Here is a 16,143-nt window from a genome sequence, read left to right as displayed (position 1 = left end):
TCATCATGTGGTTTGACTAAAAAGATAATTGTTCCAACTCCTTTTGCTTATCGGGACAAATGTTACTTCTTGTCTTATCACAATTTGCAGGCCCATGATGTTGAACATGGAGATGCATCTTTTTGTACAGCTGATATATAGCTAGTATCAAAACTTCAAAACCAAGTTTGTGATTATTGGCAACAACTAGCATTGAACAACCACCTACATTAAGACATTTGACATTTGACTGCTGCAAAGAATCCTGCAAATAGTCCTCAGGGAAGTTAGTATATGCATATTCTCTACATCACGTGCGTTCAAGGCCTACTTATAAATATCCTTATCTATGAAATTTTCTTGAGCAAAACATAACCTTTTTCTATTCAATCTATAAATAACCCCTTTATATTATATCCCTATATATGTAAAAAATATATAAAAATGGTATTTTAAAACTACCTTATTTTGAACCTATGTGATACACACATATATTCATGAGTAACTTACTCGAGAAATAGTCAGACATTTGACTGCAAAAACTTTTAAGAATTAACTTAGATCTAAATCTTTACAATGCCCCATGAATTTTTGTCTGAGCAAGCTTAGTGTGGAATCCAAGCTACAAAATCTCCTTCTCCATGTAGCATTATATCTTTTTAATCAACAATCCAAGCATCATGTCTCCTATAGAAGCTCTCAAGACTTTACAAATGTCTCCCATTTTTTGTTTGCAATAACAATCCATTCTTCCTATGATTTGTCAGTCTTCACACTAGTATCTTCCCCAAAAAATTAAGTTGACAACAAGATATGAGGAACATGAAAAAGACATGAGATAAATAAGTATATACACTAGCATACATCACATATGTTGTATTAAGTTCTTGTCCTCTCAACTAGGAAGATATAAAATTGAAGTTTTCTGAAAGAGATGTAGGCTTCGATATTCAATTTTTCCTAAAACACCTTCATCCAGTTTTAAATCTTATCCATGCCTTGAATCTAGTGACATCCTGGAAAAAAATTATAATAGGTATAAAACCTTATGCATAATCCATCAACATGAGCATCAGGATATAGAATGAATAGACTAATGCATGTTTGCACACATGCATAAAATGAAAGTTACTAGTTGCAAATGCTCCTTATGTTTACACAGTCTTGTGAAACACACTACACATCAGTCTACAAACACACATGAGATATGGAGGCATAGATGTAATAAGGTATGTACCCTACACACAAGACAATGAACCTTTTCAAATTGTTAATCTCCATGTTTATTCACTCTTCATATTTGTGTTATACCACTTTACAAGAAAAGAAAAACACCAATGCTACAAGGATAAAGATTTCAAGGATAATTTAGCAAGTAAAATAAAAGTTTCAACAAATGTAAGGGAGAGGATAGGAGAGAGAGGAAGAAGAGAAAGAGAGACTACAGAAGAGAGAGAAGAGGTCCAAGAAGAGAGAGAAAGACTGTAGAGAGGAGAGGAGAGAAAGAGGGTGATGAGGAGAGAGAAAGACTAGGAGTAGAGAGAGAAAGAAGGGAAGAGGACAGGAGAGAAGGTGAAGAAGGTGAAAGGACAGATGTAAATTCATAAATTGGTACCATGCCAATGTCCTTCACACCTTTTATACGTAGGTCAATGTGACACTAGGTATTTCCCTCCATTACAATCCATCCTTGATTGGATGTTTTTGTCCCCAAAAACAAAGAAATGAGGAACTTATAACATGGGTTAGAAAATTGTAATGGAGAGGATATGAGACTCTATATATGTGTAAAAAAGATATTACAATCTCCAAATCTTCATATGGGAGGTTATGTATATGGCTGCAAGCATACTATCGTATGCATACATCAATGTGGAACCATTCAACCACAACCAAAACATGGTCAATAGACCTACATATAAACAAGTAAGGGATATAGGGTGCTACCTTGGCACCTCAAGCAAAGACAAGATTTCCATTAGTAATATTCCATGAAAATTCACGAAAAGATACATGATATCATATATCATCCAATGCCCAACAAAGATTAGGCTTTTGGTCAAATTTGGAACATGGTATACATCATGCAAAACAAAAGTGCTACATGAAGCAAAGTGCAGTCTCAAATTACAGTCTAACATCATCAATGCTAATAATATCCTATGCTAGTCATTTCCTAGTCTCATAGAGCTTGTCGTGTTTCATTATGAATGAAATTAATCCCTATATGACATAACATAGAAAAAAGCCCTTGAATCAAGTAGGAAACATTGAGAAAAAGTAGATGAGGCATCAACCCACTAACTAGCATTAAGAGAAGAAGTTGCCAAGATGGAATCATCATTTAACTTAGGCTCTACACTACATTTCTCTCTTCAATCTTTACATTGCACTTGGTAGGGACAATGTTGTGATCATTAGAATTTTTCTACACTTTGCCCTTTCCTTTGTTTTTGCACGTATCATCGCACATCTTATGGCACTACGGATGAATATGACCCTACTTTCCATAGTACTACTAATATGTAGAGAGAGGGCTTACAACCACATGAGTTACTATGGCATGTCTATGAGACCGAGACCTTTATGAATCACTACTACAATAGTCATTACTATTCTTACTATTATGTCTATCCCTACCATAATAGTCATTACTATTCTTACTATTATGTCTGTCCCTACCACAATAGTCATTACTATTCTTACCATCATGTCAGTCCTAACAATCAATGCATGAGAAGTACGGGTTCCATCTATATTATTCTTGTTTATCTCCACTGTGAGTAAGGCACCCTTAACATCCTAAAGTTTCAAATCATCCTTAGGCATATTAGTACACATGACCCTATGGAAAGTGTCCCATGACTCACGAAGTGTCACATACAAGAACAAGGGAGGGAAATTATCATTAAATTCAATGCCTTGTGAAGCCAAATGTTTGAAAATTGAATAAAACTCATTCAAATGTGTAGATACACTAGTCCCTTCCTTCATATAAGTGGGTCCATAACTACCAAGCATTATCCTTAGGTGCCACAACATTGAAGTACAACTCTTTAGACAATAACAATATAAGACTGGATTTACATACCACATTCAAATCATCCCAAGTATCCTAATTAATGCCTTCAAGATTTACACTCTTGGTTTTCAAAGGCCTAACCTGCATCTTTTGAACCAATACCTGCTATATTTGCATCTTTCAATCGGTGAAATTTTGTGCCATCAAGATTTTCAAGAATAAAAATAGTACTATCATTCGAAGAACCAGCTATAATGACAATATACCACTATAAAATCCAATCGAATGGACTGCTGTAAATGATTACAAATCAACTTCCAAATACTTAGCCAAAACAAGGGAAAAATAGGAGGGAATACTAAAGTATAGAGCTATCCAAAAATTTCAAGCAATAGACTACCAAAGTACAATGTTTACTCTCCAAGTCAATGTTGAGAACTATAACTATAGTAATGTTGAAATAAAGATAGTTGTATATGTCAATCCAATTGTGGGTAAATAGCCAGGAAAGCAAGCTTTCACTACCAAGGATTCCATGGTGTGCTATGCTTGAATTAGAGCAGATTGCATGTGAGATAGAGATGGTTCTATGTTCCTTTTCTATGATCAAGGTATGTCTATGAGATACATTGACATTTGTGCTTCTTTGGAGATGATATCTAGAGTGGAAGTGGCTATCCCAACAAGCTTTCTAGAGGTTCTTCTGAGATGTTGGCAATATGGTAATGATAAAGATTCTTTGGTGGCTATGGTGGTAAGGTCACATTGTGATCATCTTGAGGTTATTCTAGTGTTGCTAGCAGATGGTGGACCTCTAAGGTATGCCTTTGAGCTACATTGACATTGGTGCTTCTTTGAAGATGGTGTCTAGAGTGAAAGTAGCTATCCCAAGTAGCTTTCTAGAGTCTCTTCTAAGTGTTGGCAATATGGTGATGATAAAGCTTATTTGGTGTCTATGGTGGCAAGGGTACATTATGGTCATCTTGAGGTTCTTCTAGGGTGTTGGGGCAGATGCATGGCAGATGGTGGACATCTAAGAATATTTTCCATTTCATTGCATATAGTTTTGTACTTTCCACCCCTAATTTGAGAGGCATTTTTAGCATTATATAGCCCACTCTGGTCCATGCCTATTCATGGTCTTTGTGTTTTTGCTTAACTGGTTCCCAAGAAAGCATGTTTCCTCTATAGACACTCTCATTTGGCTATATTGGATTATATTGGGATTTTGCTTACCTTTTGCCAACTCAGATTAGGACTAGTATTGGCTTAAGATGGTTTAGTTCAAACTTGATATGGAAGTCATATTTGTAGAGGTGATTTCAATATGATAACTTTGCTTGATGTTTTGAACTAATACATGAGATGTGGACACAAGTAATATTATTTGGCAAAACTGACATGGAAAAACCTACACTCTAATTAGTCATGGAGGGAAAACTAGGCTTGATCATATTTATTTCAATGAGAGAGCATGTGGTATTTGTAATTGTTCATAAGCAATATGAAGGAGTACAATGAGAGCATTGAAAGCTAGTGATTGTAATGCATTGAAAATTTCTTACAAAAGAAAAAGATGATAGAAGTTCACATGCTAGAGTTTAGTCTTATATAGTGTGCTAGAGTTCAATATCATATACATAGGTTGCAACATAATAAGGAGAAAGTCATAACTATGATGTTATATTACTATTAACCTCAGCTCAAGATGGAAAAAATATGAAGTAAAAAGTGGAAAAAGAATACAAAAAGCGCAAAGGCGCAGAGGTGGCCCCTAAAATCTAAGCTGAGGAAAAAGCACAATTTTAAATAGAAGGCACCTTAAAAAACTCTAAAAACTCTTGTAAAAGAGCACCAGGCTCCCTCTTATGCCATTTGTAAAATAATAGATGGGTGTAGGCTTAAGGCATGAGGCAAGTAAAGGAAAATAGGAAAAAGGACCTTGCCACAAAGGCCGGCCATGTAAAAAGGGATGGGTGCCCATGGGATTTTAGGGCTTTTATATAAAGTTCAAAAAGTGAATGGAAGCTCATTCTTTGGTGTGTGACTAACAAGAGACCTCTCTCTCCTTGTCTTCTTCGTTTCCCTTGTTTGTGTGTGTGTGTGTGATATAAAGAGAGGGAGATTGAGAGGGTGAGGGACTGAGCACATGGGAGTGAGGGATCAAGAGGGTGAAGCTCTTCACCGTTCCCCCTTCTCTTCTTCTCTTTTCTTCTCTTTTCTCGCTTGTGCACCGCTATGGTGGATGGAGCTTGAGGGTGGAGGCTTGAGGATGCTTGAGCTAGCATCTAGGGTCGTGGAGCTACAGATGTGTGTGAAGGAGGAGGCAACTCATTTCCACATCGAGGTAAGCTCAGTAGATTCATAGATTTGGAGGTTCCTCACCTAAGTGAGTTGTAGCCATTACAGTTCACTTGGAAGCCTTGAAGTTATAAGCGGTCCCTGGGTCTTGGCGGTCAAGCGAGAGCTCCCACATTTTGGTTCCATTGCCGGGACCATCGGATTCAATCTTGAACACTTGCGCGCCTCATATCGAGCATCGAAGTAAGGGATTCATCCCCAAACCGGAGCTTGAGATAGGTAAGAAGTTGGGAATTTTGATCTTCGATACAAGTATTTTGGTTATTTTGGTTGTTTAATTATTGGATAAGAAGGGGAAATCATTTCAGTTATTTGCTTTTGATTCTTGTTGCATTTACCATAGGTTAGGATTAAGAAGTCAGATTAGAGAGGTGTAGGGTTTACTATTGTAAAATAGGGTAAAACAAACACAAATCGGGTTAAATGGGAGAAAAGAGTGGTTGAAATGATTAATGCAGGAAAGGGAGTGATTGGGGATAGCAAGACCTTGCTCAGGAAGGGGTTTAAGGGCCATGAGACCATAGAAGAGCTCATCTTTCACCCTAGCAATGAGAGAGAGAGAGAGAGAGTGAGAGAGGGAGAGAGTTTTCAATACTGATTTGGTTTGATCTTGCCATCGAGGAGTTTTTCACACGATTTAGGTATATCAGAACCTTCTTACTAGATATTTGTTGTGATCTTGAAGTCGGTGTGCTTGGTGATTGCATGTATCATCATATTCAACGAGGTCATTCTCAGTGCGGCCGTCATCTTGCACAACTCGGCCCGTCTGAGTGGCTTGGATTTGGGTTCAGTCCCAAAATCGCACCACTCGGCCCTCGGACCAGTCGGACCACTCGGCCCACTTGACTCAGACACGTATTGCTCGGCCCGTTCAAGTCAACCATTCGGACAAAACTAATATTCGGCTCTTGGCATACTTGTCTCGGCCCATTTGAACAATGGAACTGATCCACTAATGTGACTTGGCCCTCGGACCACTTGGCCCTCAATCACATCTATTCGATTATCTGAGTTGCAAGTTCGACCCGTGTTCCTATTTGGTCCTGAGTCCCCATTTGAATCTGCCACTCGGCCCCTACAATTCGGACGAGTTGGGCCGAGTTAGAATTTTGCAAATTTTGTGGAAGTTTGCACAAGACCTAGCTAGATCTCAACGGCGCCAAACTTTTTGAGCCATCCCGATGCCCATAACTTGATTTTGGTGCAAGGAATAGGCAAATTCAAAAGATGCGGCTGCTTAGCAGCTTGAGTAGGTTGTCGAGAGAGTTAGCGCCTTGATGGCAGCTAGTGGAGGCATAGACCCCAAACAAACCTAAACCGAGTAAGTCCGCGCAGCAAGAAATCCTAAAACCTACCAAGACGACAAAAAATTGATCGAACGAGCCTATCATGCCTAAGACGAGACGAGAGTGTGCATGCCGCTTAGACACTTGCTCTCCACACTCACCTTGACTTCCAACAATTGAAGTACACCTAAGAACACCCAAAAGCCCAATTGAGTACACAAGTGCATGGAGAAGAACACGCTCGCTAAGTGGAGCTAACTTGAGGATTGTGTGTGGCAATTAAGGAACTCATTCAGATAAAAGAACGTGAAGGAATCAACCAATAAGAGAAGATCCCAAGACATAGATGGAAAATTAGAGCCGAGCGTAGGACTAAGCGAATAATAACAGAGACGTGGATCTACCCGACCTCCTTAAGCTTATCGACAGCTTGGTGGAGCACGAGAACACAACAATGTCAGAAGAAAGCTTAGACTCCAGGCAAAACAAGGAATTTGACTTGGGGGTTTTCCCAAAAGCGATCCAGTAGTTGGTGAGTAGCTACAATTCTCACGCTCGGTATGAGCACCGCGGTCTCCATGTTTATTCACTCTTTATGTTTGTGTTATACCACTTTAGAAGAAAAGAAAAACACCAATGCTACAAGGACAAAGATTTCAAGGATACTTTAGCAAGTAAAACAAAAGTCTCAAAAAAGTCACGAACTATTTGGTAGCTTCTTGAATCTTTTACACGTATTAATTAGAACCAATTGTATCTTGGAGATACTCCACAAAACCTTCATTGTGAGTCTTTGAGATTTAGGTTTCTTCAAAGAGATTTTCTCTACTTCGCCTTGCATAACATTAATAACTTACATCTGAATAAAAGCATACAAATTGAGGACATATTGCATAGAATATCTACATGACCATCTTCCATACATATTCTAAATATTTAAGTAAGCTCCAAATGTGAGTAATAGTTTTGATACTCTCTATTGCATTCAATGACCACTAAAAAAGGGCATCAATCAAGGCCTTCATCATCACAATAATTTTCATTGTGGCCAAAACCTATTATATGAGACATATGAAAAAAATTGTGGGTACCTTAATGATCAATTTGACCTTACTATAATTCACACATCCCTCACAAGGCATGGCAATAGGAGATGATGTCTAGTGTTTTATTCTAAAACAAAAGTGCCTACTACTTTCACTATTACTAGTACATAAGATTAGAGATCTGAAAAATTCCAACCCATAAAGCTTAATTCTTGTGTAGCATAAAGATAACTCCAAAGAAAAATGTGCCACTTGTCAAAATATGGAAGATGTTTTTTACCAAAAAAACAGTGAGGTTGCACATTGCACCTATCAAAATGAAATGTGCATGTGACCTTAGAGACAGTAGCACTTTGGGTTAGTTTGCTGCTAAAAAATGTACCTATGCCATAGTCCATTAGCGCCCATTTCATAGGTATCCGATAAGCTCCATTGTTGAGATTCAGCAATCACACTCACTAACAGCCTCTTTGTATGGAGCTTCAGGGCCAAGGACATGAAGGCTTACCTATCCCATATGCATAGTGGTGCCTTCTGCAGTTTCCTACTTTCCTATAAAGCATTGTTCTTGCTTCCTTTTCTTAATGCAATGATAGTACTCTTTTCTTATCAGTAAAGTATCAGTGTCATTGTCCACATACACAAGATTGTGTTTATGAGTCCAAGTCTCAATCTTGGAACCTATTTCACTTGTGTAACAAATAGTGTCTTTGTCTTCTACATCATGAGTTTACTCTTCTTCTTTCATCCACCATAACTAACTGCCATGTCCTAGATCCGGCTCATTCGACATGGTATCAGAGCTCAGTTCGGCATGGCCCAGCCTCATCTCTGCTCTTCCAGCTCTTCTTTATCTTTCCTATGCTCAGCTTGAGTTCATGACTTCACTCCCAGCTCAATTCTGACTCTACCTTCAATAAAGCTCCAATGGCTACCATAGCCTACAGGACCCTGCCTCCTTGGAGCTCTTAGATCTCTTGAACCAGAAAATATCTCCCGAACCTCTCTTTTGGAGGATCATTCCTCGACTCCCTGCGCTCCTTCCTGGCACATCACAGAGGCACATTGGCAACCGATAGCCCTGGCATTGCGAATTTTAGTTCTCGCTATCCAGATCTGCGCCAGTCCCGATTCGTACAGATGTTCGTCTCCCATGCAGTGCAATCTCGTCCATGACCTAAGGGCTTTGTAATCCCATGTTATAAGCTCTCTATCCATAAAAAAAGTTTGGAAAATTATCAAGGCTATAGCCCACACAGACTGAAAAACCAGGCCCCTGTCCTAGAAACCCTAATTCCACCATAGCAAAAATCTCCCAAGCTCATTTTTCTCTCATTTTCTCACTCATGCCACTAAACCAAGCTAAAGCCCACTCTGATCTACTGTCCGAGCACCAAAACAAGGAGGGGAAGGACCTGAGAAGATTGAAGAAGGATCAATGACCCCAAGCAAGGAAGATTCAAGCTCAACATCAAGTTTCTACATAGTGTGTTTTCACACTACCATTACTTGTGTCTCTAAACACATTGTAATCTGCTCCTTCACCTGTAACATCTGAGAATATTGGTAGTGATTTGCTGCTGCTTCAACTATCCAACATGGGAAAAGACTCTCCAAATGCTCGTTTCAAGGGAGTCGGGTTTCACACCTGGCAAACCCGCATCAAGCTCATTCTGATAAAGAAGGGTCTTTGGGCCATTACCAATGGCAAAGAGAAGAAACATCGGGATGTGGACCTTGCAGTTACTTGGTAGAAGAATGATGACAAGGCACAAGCCATCATTAAGCTGGAATTGGATGACAGCTACATCCATCATGTGGATGCCTGTGACACGTCCCATGACACTTGGGACAAATTGGATACCTTATTTGGTGCATAGTCAAAGTCGTCTAAGTATGGTCTATTGATTGAATTTTTTCGACTTGATATGAAGCCTCATAAATCCCTGGCATCCCATCTCAACTACATGGAAAGCCTGTTTACTCATCTTGCAGGGATAAAGCTAAAAATGGATAAAGATGTTTGCATTGGTGTCTTGTTAAAAAGTCTACCTCCTGCCTATGATAATGTATCAACCACTCTAACCAATATGCCTGACCCTCAACTTGTTGATATTAAACCCTCTTTGCTAGAGGAAGAAAATAAACTTAAAAGAAAAGAAGAGCCCAGCACTTCAAAGGATGAACAAATGTTATATGTAAACAATAGATACAAATGTAAAAAGGAACCACTCTTCTGTGACTTCTGCAAAAGGACTGCACACACTGAGAAGTTCTGTCATGCTAGGAAGAGGTCCCAAAAGGCCTATCTTGCAGCTGTGAAAGAAGAGGAAGACCATGGACCAAAAGATGAAGATGAAGATGAAGATGAAGACCACCACGATCGGAAGGACAAGACTCATCAGTACTTCTACTCTCATTACTCTGATAGATAGTTTTAAAAGCCTTGTATTTCCTTGCCCTAATGCTTCTTGCCATAAGCTTTGTAAACTCCTCATGTAACTTGTCACTACATTCCTTGTACACTTTGTGAGGCCCCTGTTACAACCTCTGGATGTCCATCATGTTTTGGTGCCCACACTTAGCCTTTTCTGCGACAACCTCTGGTGTCTACCATGTTTGTGGTGTGCCCACACTTTGCAGGTGGTTCTCATTACAGCCTCTACACACTTTGTGCCTTTCTAATTGTGATTGAGGAGGGGTGTTGAGATTCAGCAATCACACTCACTAACAGCCTCTTTGTATGGAGCTTCAAGGCCAAGGACATGCAGGCTTACCTATCCCATATGCACAGTGGTGCCTATTGCAATTTCCTACTTTCCTATAAAGCATTGTACTTGCTTCCTTTTCTTAATGCAATGATAGTACTCTTTTCTTATCAGTAAAGTGTCAGTGTCATTGTCCACATACACAAGATTGTGTTTATGAGTCCAAGTCTCAATCTTGGAACCTAATTCACTTGTGTAACAAACAGTGTCTTTGTCTTCTACATCATGAGTTTACTCTTCTTCTTTCATCCACCATAACTAACTGCCATGTCCTAGATCCGGCTCATTCAACATCTAGAGTAGTAGCTGACTTGGCATTGAAACCTATAAAGCTCAGAACATCAGAGATACAATCACGGTCTAACTCAGAAGGTCAAGAATTAGTAAAATATAATAAAGAAGTACAAAGCTTGTAATAGGAGACATAAGAACAAACTTATGGATATCATAATGATCAATTTGTCCTTATTACATAATGTCAGAGATATGCAAAATTCCATGATCAATCTGTCCTTATTACACAACGTCAGAGATATGCTAAATTCCAACCCATGGAGTGTTTTTTTTTTGCACCATAAAGATAAATCCGAAACACCATGCTCTTATCAAAATGAGAGATGTGATTTACCATAGAAATAGTTGTTGCTCATTCCACTTGTCAATATGAAATGTGCAAATAACCTCAAAGATATTGACACTCTAGGTTAGTTTCATTCTCACAAATGTGCCTATGAGAGAGACTTTAAATTAACCTTTATTTCAATTGGGAGGGTAGCATACTTTGACTGCAACTCTAGTATCTCCTTCAATTAGTAAGCAATTTTGGAATGACTAAACATGAGACCATGATCTACACTCATAACAATAGTATGATTGGTTGGGCCCAATTACATTCTTCTCTCGCAACTTCATCAAGGCACATACTGCCATGCAAGTGTGTGGGAAAGTAAACAGTTAAGTCCTATTAGCCAAAGCACAAGCATCCATTAGTTCTTCTTTTATAACCTCTTACAATCTCGTCCAAATTTCAAAGCGCATAAACTACATGATCAATGGATACTAAATCACTAGTTTGAATAGCAGATATAAAAGTGGGGTTGGCCTTCATAGGTGTATAGTTATTCCACCTGGTCTTATAATATGGATGCACTATATTGGCATTTGTTGTTGCAGCTTGCGCACCAACTAGCCTGGGAATCTAATTAGTCAAGCCAAGTTCTTTGCACATAACAAATCCCTAACAGAAAGCATAGATCTTCCCATGATTGCTTCAAGGTACAATAACCCAGTGAGGAATGTCCCAATCAAAATCTCTATGGCTATAGTTTTCTGGCCTTCCAAGTGAAGGTTTTATAAAGAATTAGCCAAGTATATGGGGATTGCTTCTATCACTTCTCAAATTCGATGCATGCACCTATCAAAATTGGTGTCGAGGCTCAATAAGAATACCCCATTGGCAATTTGTTGCACCAACTGGGCAATTTAGATTTTGTTTGCTGGCAAAAACACAATAGGAGGAATTCTAGTTGTAGCAAAATAAGTTGAAAGTGTTACAGATGTATCAATGGTTGATGCACAGTTGACATCAATGAGAGGCTTATTCATTTTCCTTCACCTCTTCTCTTGACTCAACAAGACTGTCATGCCAAGATTATTAAAGCTCCCCATGTGACTGATACCACACCACTTCACCCACAAGTCATTCAAATTCAACATCTCATTTTCAAATTGCTATGCATGGAACAAATTCGAATTCCCTTGGAAAGCATTTACAATATCATCATTGTCCATCTCAGGAAGTATACACACCTTTTCTTATTCCAAGCACTTGATCTAAAACGGTCAAGTAGTTTTACTAACATAGAAATCAAACAGAGTTCAAGTAATTCACAGCATCTTCCTGAGGGCCTCCATATCATGCTCAAAATCAAGAAGTAAACCATCCTTGATTTTGTAAATGACATTGTCCAACAAATACCCCTCGTCGACAGGGTCATATGGGATGAAAGGAAATTACTTGGCAAAGAAGGTATTAGGTGGCTCAAACAAACCATGGTGGCATGCATTGTCATAGATGTTTTCAGTTGCCTTCTTTTTCCTACAGGCCGAAGTGGAAGAGGCGAGTCTTCGTGGGTGAGCAGATCTCACGAATAGTGCTCTGTTCAGACTCCACCTCCTTTTACTGGTTTAGATAAAAAAAATTGTGAAAAAATACTTTTCGTTAACTCTTATTAATAGTTCAGCTAGAAAAGACATTCTGGAAGCTACATTAGATAGATAACTATGTTATTCAATATTCTCTTTGAGCTTTGCATGGCAAAAAAGTCTCATGCGAACAAAAGCATAATCCTTTAGTTGTGATTTACCATTGCACACCCTAGTAAAGCAAGTGAATGACCTTTGAATGGAGTTTGTAGTAGCTACAAGCTTGCATTGGAAATTTTTTTGAGCACTTCCAAAGGTATGATAAATGCAAGTACATCCTACACATGCATTCAAACATGAGCAAGGGAAAATTTTATTTTAGTGGCCCTAATACATGCAATTATTTCAAGAGTGTATCAACCATCGAATGCACCGATCAGAATGGGGAAAAAATAGGCCATCCCACTAACTCATTGTTGTGATAAAAGAAGCCTTTACACTAAAAACTTGTTGCATTTATAGCTATTGGCTTTGCTTTGCAAGTTTCACATCTCTTGAGTCCATCTTACATTCATTTTCTTCCTATTTCAAATCACTACATAGAATGGTACAACATCTAACAAAAGGCATAGGAATTGCCGAGCTAGAATCTCATAGATGTAAGAGAGGCACAACAAATAACGTAATACATGTGTTACAAAGATTCCTAATACATTTCATGGTAACCCGTAGGTGTAGTCGCATTCAACACCCCTCTTGATTAGGATGTTTCTTATCAATCATACTGACTGCCACTATCCTCGGACACAATATTAGTGAGTTTGGGAATCTCCCAATTCCCATTCCTTGAATACTAAAAAGGTGGCACCCGAATAACATACCCATAGGTTTCTAAAAACCATATGATGTGCCTACCATTCGAAAGTGCTTGAAAAATGGAATCTTGAGCTATAGAGCGATCGATTTGGAGTTATAGTGTTCAAGTTATGACAAATCCAAAGATTTGACCACGTGTCCAAAACTTATGCGAAATTCCCATATTCCCCAACATGGTGTTCTCGATGAAAAAAAAATCTTACATGTGCAATTACTAGGCCAATTAGGACAAAAAAAATTAATTGAATATTTCTTACAAACATCGAAAAAGTAGTCACCATACTAAAGTGTATTGGTCCTGCAAAAGGTTATGTGCAAGGACTATCAAGGTGGTTGTGTTGATTCTTCACATGTTGACATTTAGGGTGATGTGGATGTATTCTAATCTTGGGCTCTCTAGATGAAATAGGTCCCACTCTAGCAATCATACAGGATCTAATTCCTTTTGTTTTATTTCTTTGGATTTTTTTAGTTTTATCTGTGGTGGGAAGTTAATGATGCAACACTATTCATAGTCTTTGGATTTTTGAGAATGAAGGTATTGTAACAAGCTAATTTGATAGCAATAGCCTATGGTCATACTTTCCATGATAATATATATCTAAATTCACAATTTTTTTGGTTAATAAATAGCTACCCCCAAAGATAAGTAATCTTACTATGTATGATGTGAATTGAATGCTTCTAAGTAGGTGGTTGAAGTAAAGAGAGCCATTGCTAGTCCCTTCCTCGAAACTAGGCAAATAGTGGCTTATCATATGGCTATTCATTCCCAAGTTCCTTGGATATAGTCATTATTTTTTCAATATTAATATCTAGAGATTGGTTAAGGACAGAAACTTAAGGAAGCGACTTCAGCTTCTAAAGAGTGAGTATAGAAAATGTAATGACTGAGGCACTAGTGTTATTCTTTGAATGTCGATAAAGAAACCCTTTGCTTGGCTTTAGACACAAGATAGACTAGAATATTAAGAAATAAAGCTATTACAAGAATAGAAGGCCTATTTAAGCTCCTTTTCTAGTTTATCAAATTCTCATCCATTAAGTCACCTAGTTTGGAAAACATCAATTGGAGGATTTGTTTGCTCATCATTAGTCATCTAGTGGAGTGGTTAATGTGACCACTGAAGTGAAGCTCAAGATAAAAAATCTCCATATTTCCTAGACTATTAAGGTAGGCATGCACTCAAGAAAGTAATTGTGGGAGCTCTCGCTGGACTGCCAAGACCCCCAGACCGCTTATTTTTTTAAGCGTTCCAAGCAAGCTCTAATGGCTACCTCTCACCTAGCCGACACACCTCCAAACCTATGAATGTAGTGAGCTTACCTCGATGCAGAAATGAGTTGCCTCCTCCCTCATACACACCGGTAGCTCCACGATCCTAGATGCTAGCTCAAGCATCCTCAAGGCTCCTCCTTCAAGCTCCATCCACCACAGCTGTGCATGAGAAAGAAAAGAGAATAGAAAAGAAGAGAAGGGGGAAACAAGTCATAGATGCGCATGTTAGATGCGCAAAGTTGGGTGCGTCTATCATTGCGTCTATATGCGCGTGTAAAAGAGCATGTAAATAGACACGAATTTTGCATCTATATATCCATGCAGATAAACGCAAACATAGACGCGAATATAGAGGCAATTTCAGATGCATAATTATTAAACCACCTAAAATTGGACTTAATATAATAAAAAAACCAGAGTTAATAATTATTTTTGCATTGCTCTCTAATGAATGGCAACTCCTCCAATTGACAAGCCTGATATAATTATACAATTAGTAGCAAGCATTGCATGTATCTCGTAATTTCTCTACTTGAAGATGTAACGTGTCCACTAGAATCATCCAGGACACGTCTTAGCAATCCATCGGAAAGGATGTCTAGAAAGCTCCGCCCGGCATTTCCATGGAATGTTACGGGGCTTGCGATCTAGGTCTTCCCGCGTCTACCACGTAGCGGAAGTATCCTGGCCGTTCCCACTTAGGATCGACTTGAATTTGGGTTTTCCTGTTTGGTCATTAGCTAACAGCAACTAGCGTTAGACCCGAGCGAACTACTTTACGCAGAAATGCCATGTCCGAAGCAGATTCACGCTGCACTTGGTTCAAGGAGAATGGGAAACGAGAGGGATGTAAAACTCAACCTCTCTGCCATAAGGCATAGTCCCATTCCGTTCCCCTAAAACAGCATAAAACATAACTCTAGCTCATTGCTTTCGATGATCCTCCTGCTGTTCTTCGAGATTTTTGAGAAAAGTTCCCGGCTAACCGCAGGTATGTCTGATATGAAGAGTCACCAGAGCCACTACAGTGTCCTTTTATAGCTCACTACTGTCACTTCACTCTAGTCTTCACTTGAGTCTTCAGTAGCTACTTCTTCCACTTCTTCGAGCTCTTTTGCACTTGTATTCACCTCTTTCCAAGGCTAGAAAACTTTCCCAAGCTACATTCTCATCCATTAGAATACATACAGAAGCATACAGAACAGTCACAGAACAGAACAGAGACAGAAGCTCTACAGAAGACCTACAGAAGGTTACAGAAGGTCATCAAAACCACATAACTCATTCTTAAACCATTCCAAACAACAAACCATTCAATAAGCTTTCTCAATATCTCAATCTTCATCAATCAATACTCCATCCCTCTTTAGAGAAGACA

General features: G+C 38.8%; 2 pseudogenes; both read right to left on the bottom strand.

The window, feature by feature from the left end:
- The window catches only part of LOC148009365 (threonine synthase, chloroplastic-like), a 40,985-nt pseudogene extending 35,497 nt beyond the window's left edge, over positions 1 to 5,488 (bottom strand).
- A 5,786-nt stretch (positions 5,489 to 11,274) lies between these two features.
- LOC148009364 (threonine synthase 2, chloroplastic-like) lies at positions 11,275 to 12,531 on the bottom strand (annotated as a pseudogene).
- Positions 12,532 to 16,143: the final 3,612 nt, after the last annotated feature.

This window comes from Lygodium microphyllum, unplaced genomic scaffold (assembly GCF_053477565.2).
Source record: "Lygodium microphyllum isolate KBCC unplaced genomic scaffold, Lygodium_microphyllum_v1.1.10 scaffold_31, whole genome shotgun sequence".
Lineage (NCBI taxonomy): Eukaryota > Viridiplantae > Streptophyta > Polypodiopsida > Schizaeales > Lygodiaceae > Lygodium > Lygodium microphyllum.
This window is presented reverse-complemented; position numbering and strand designations above follow the sequence as displayed.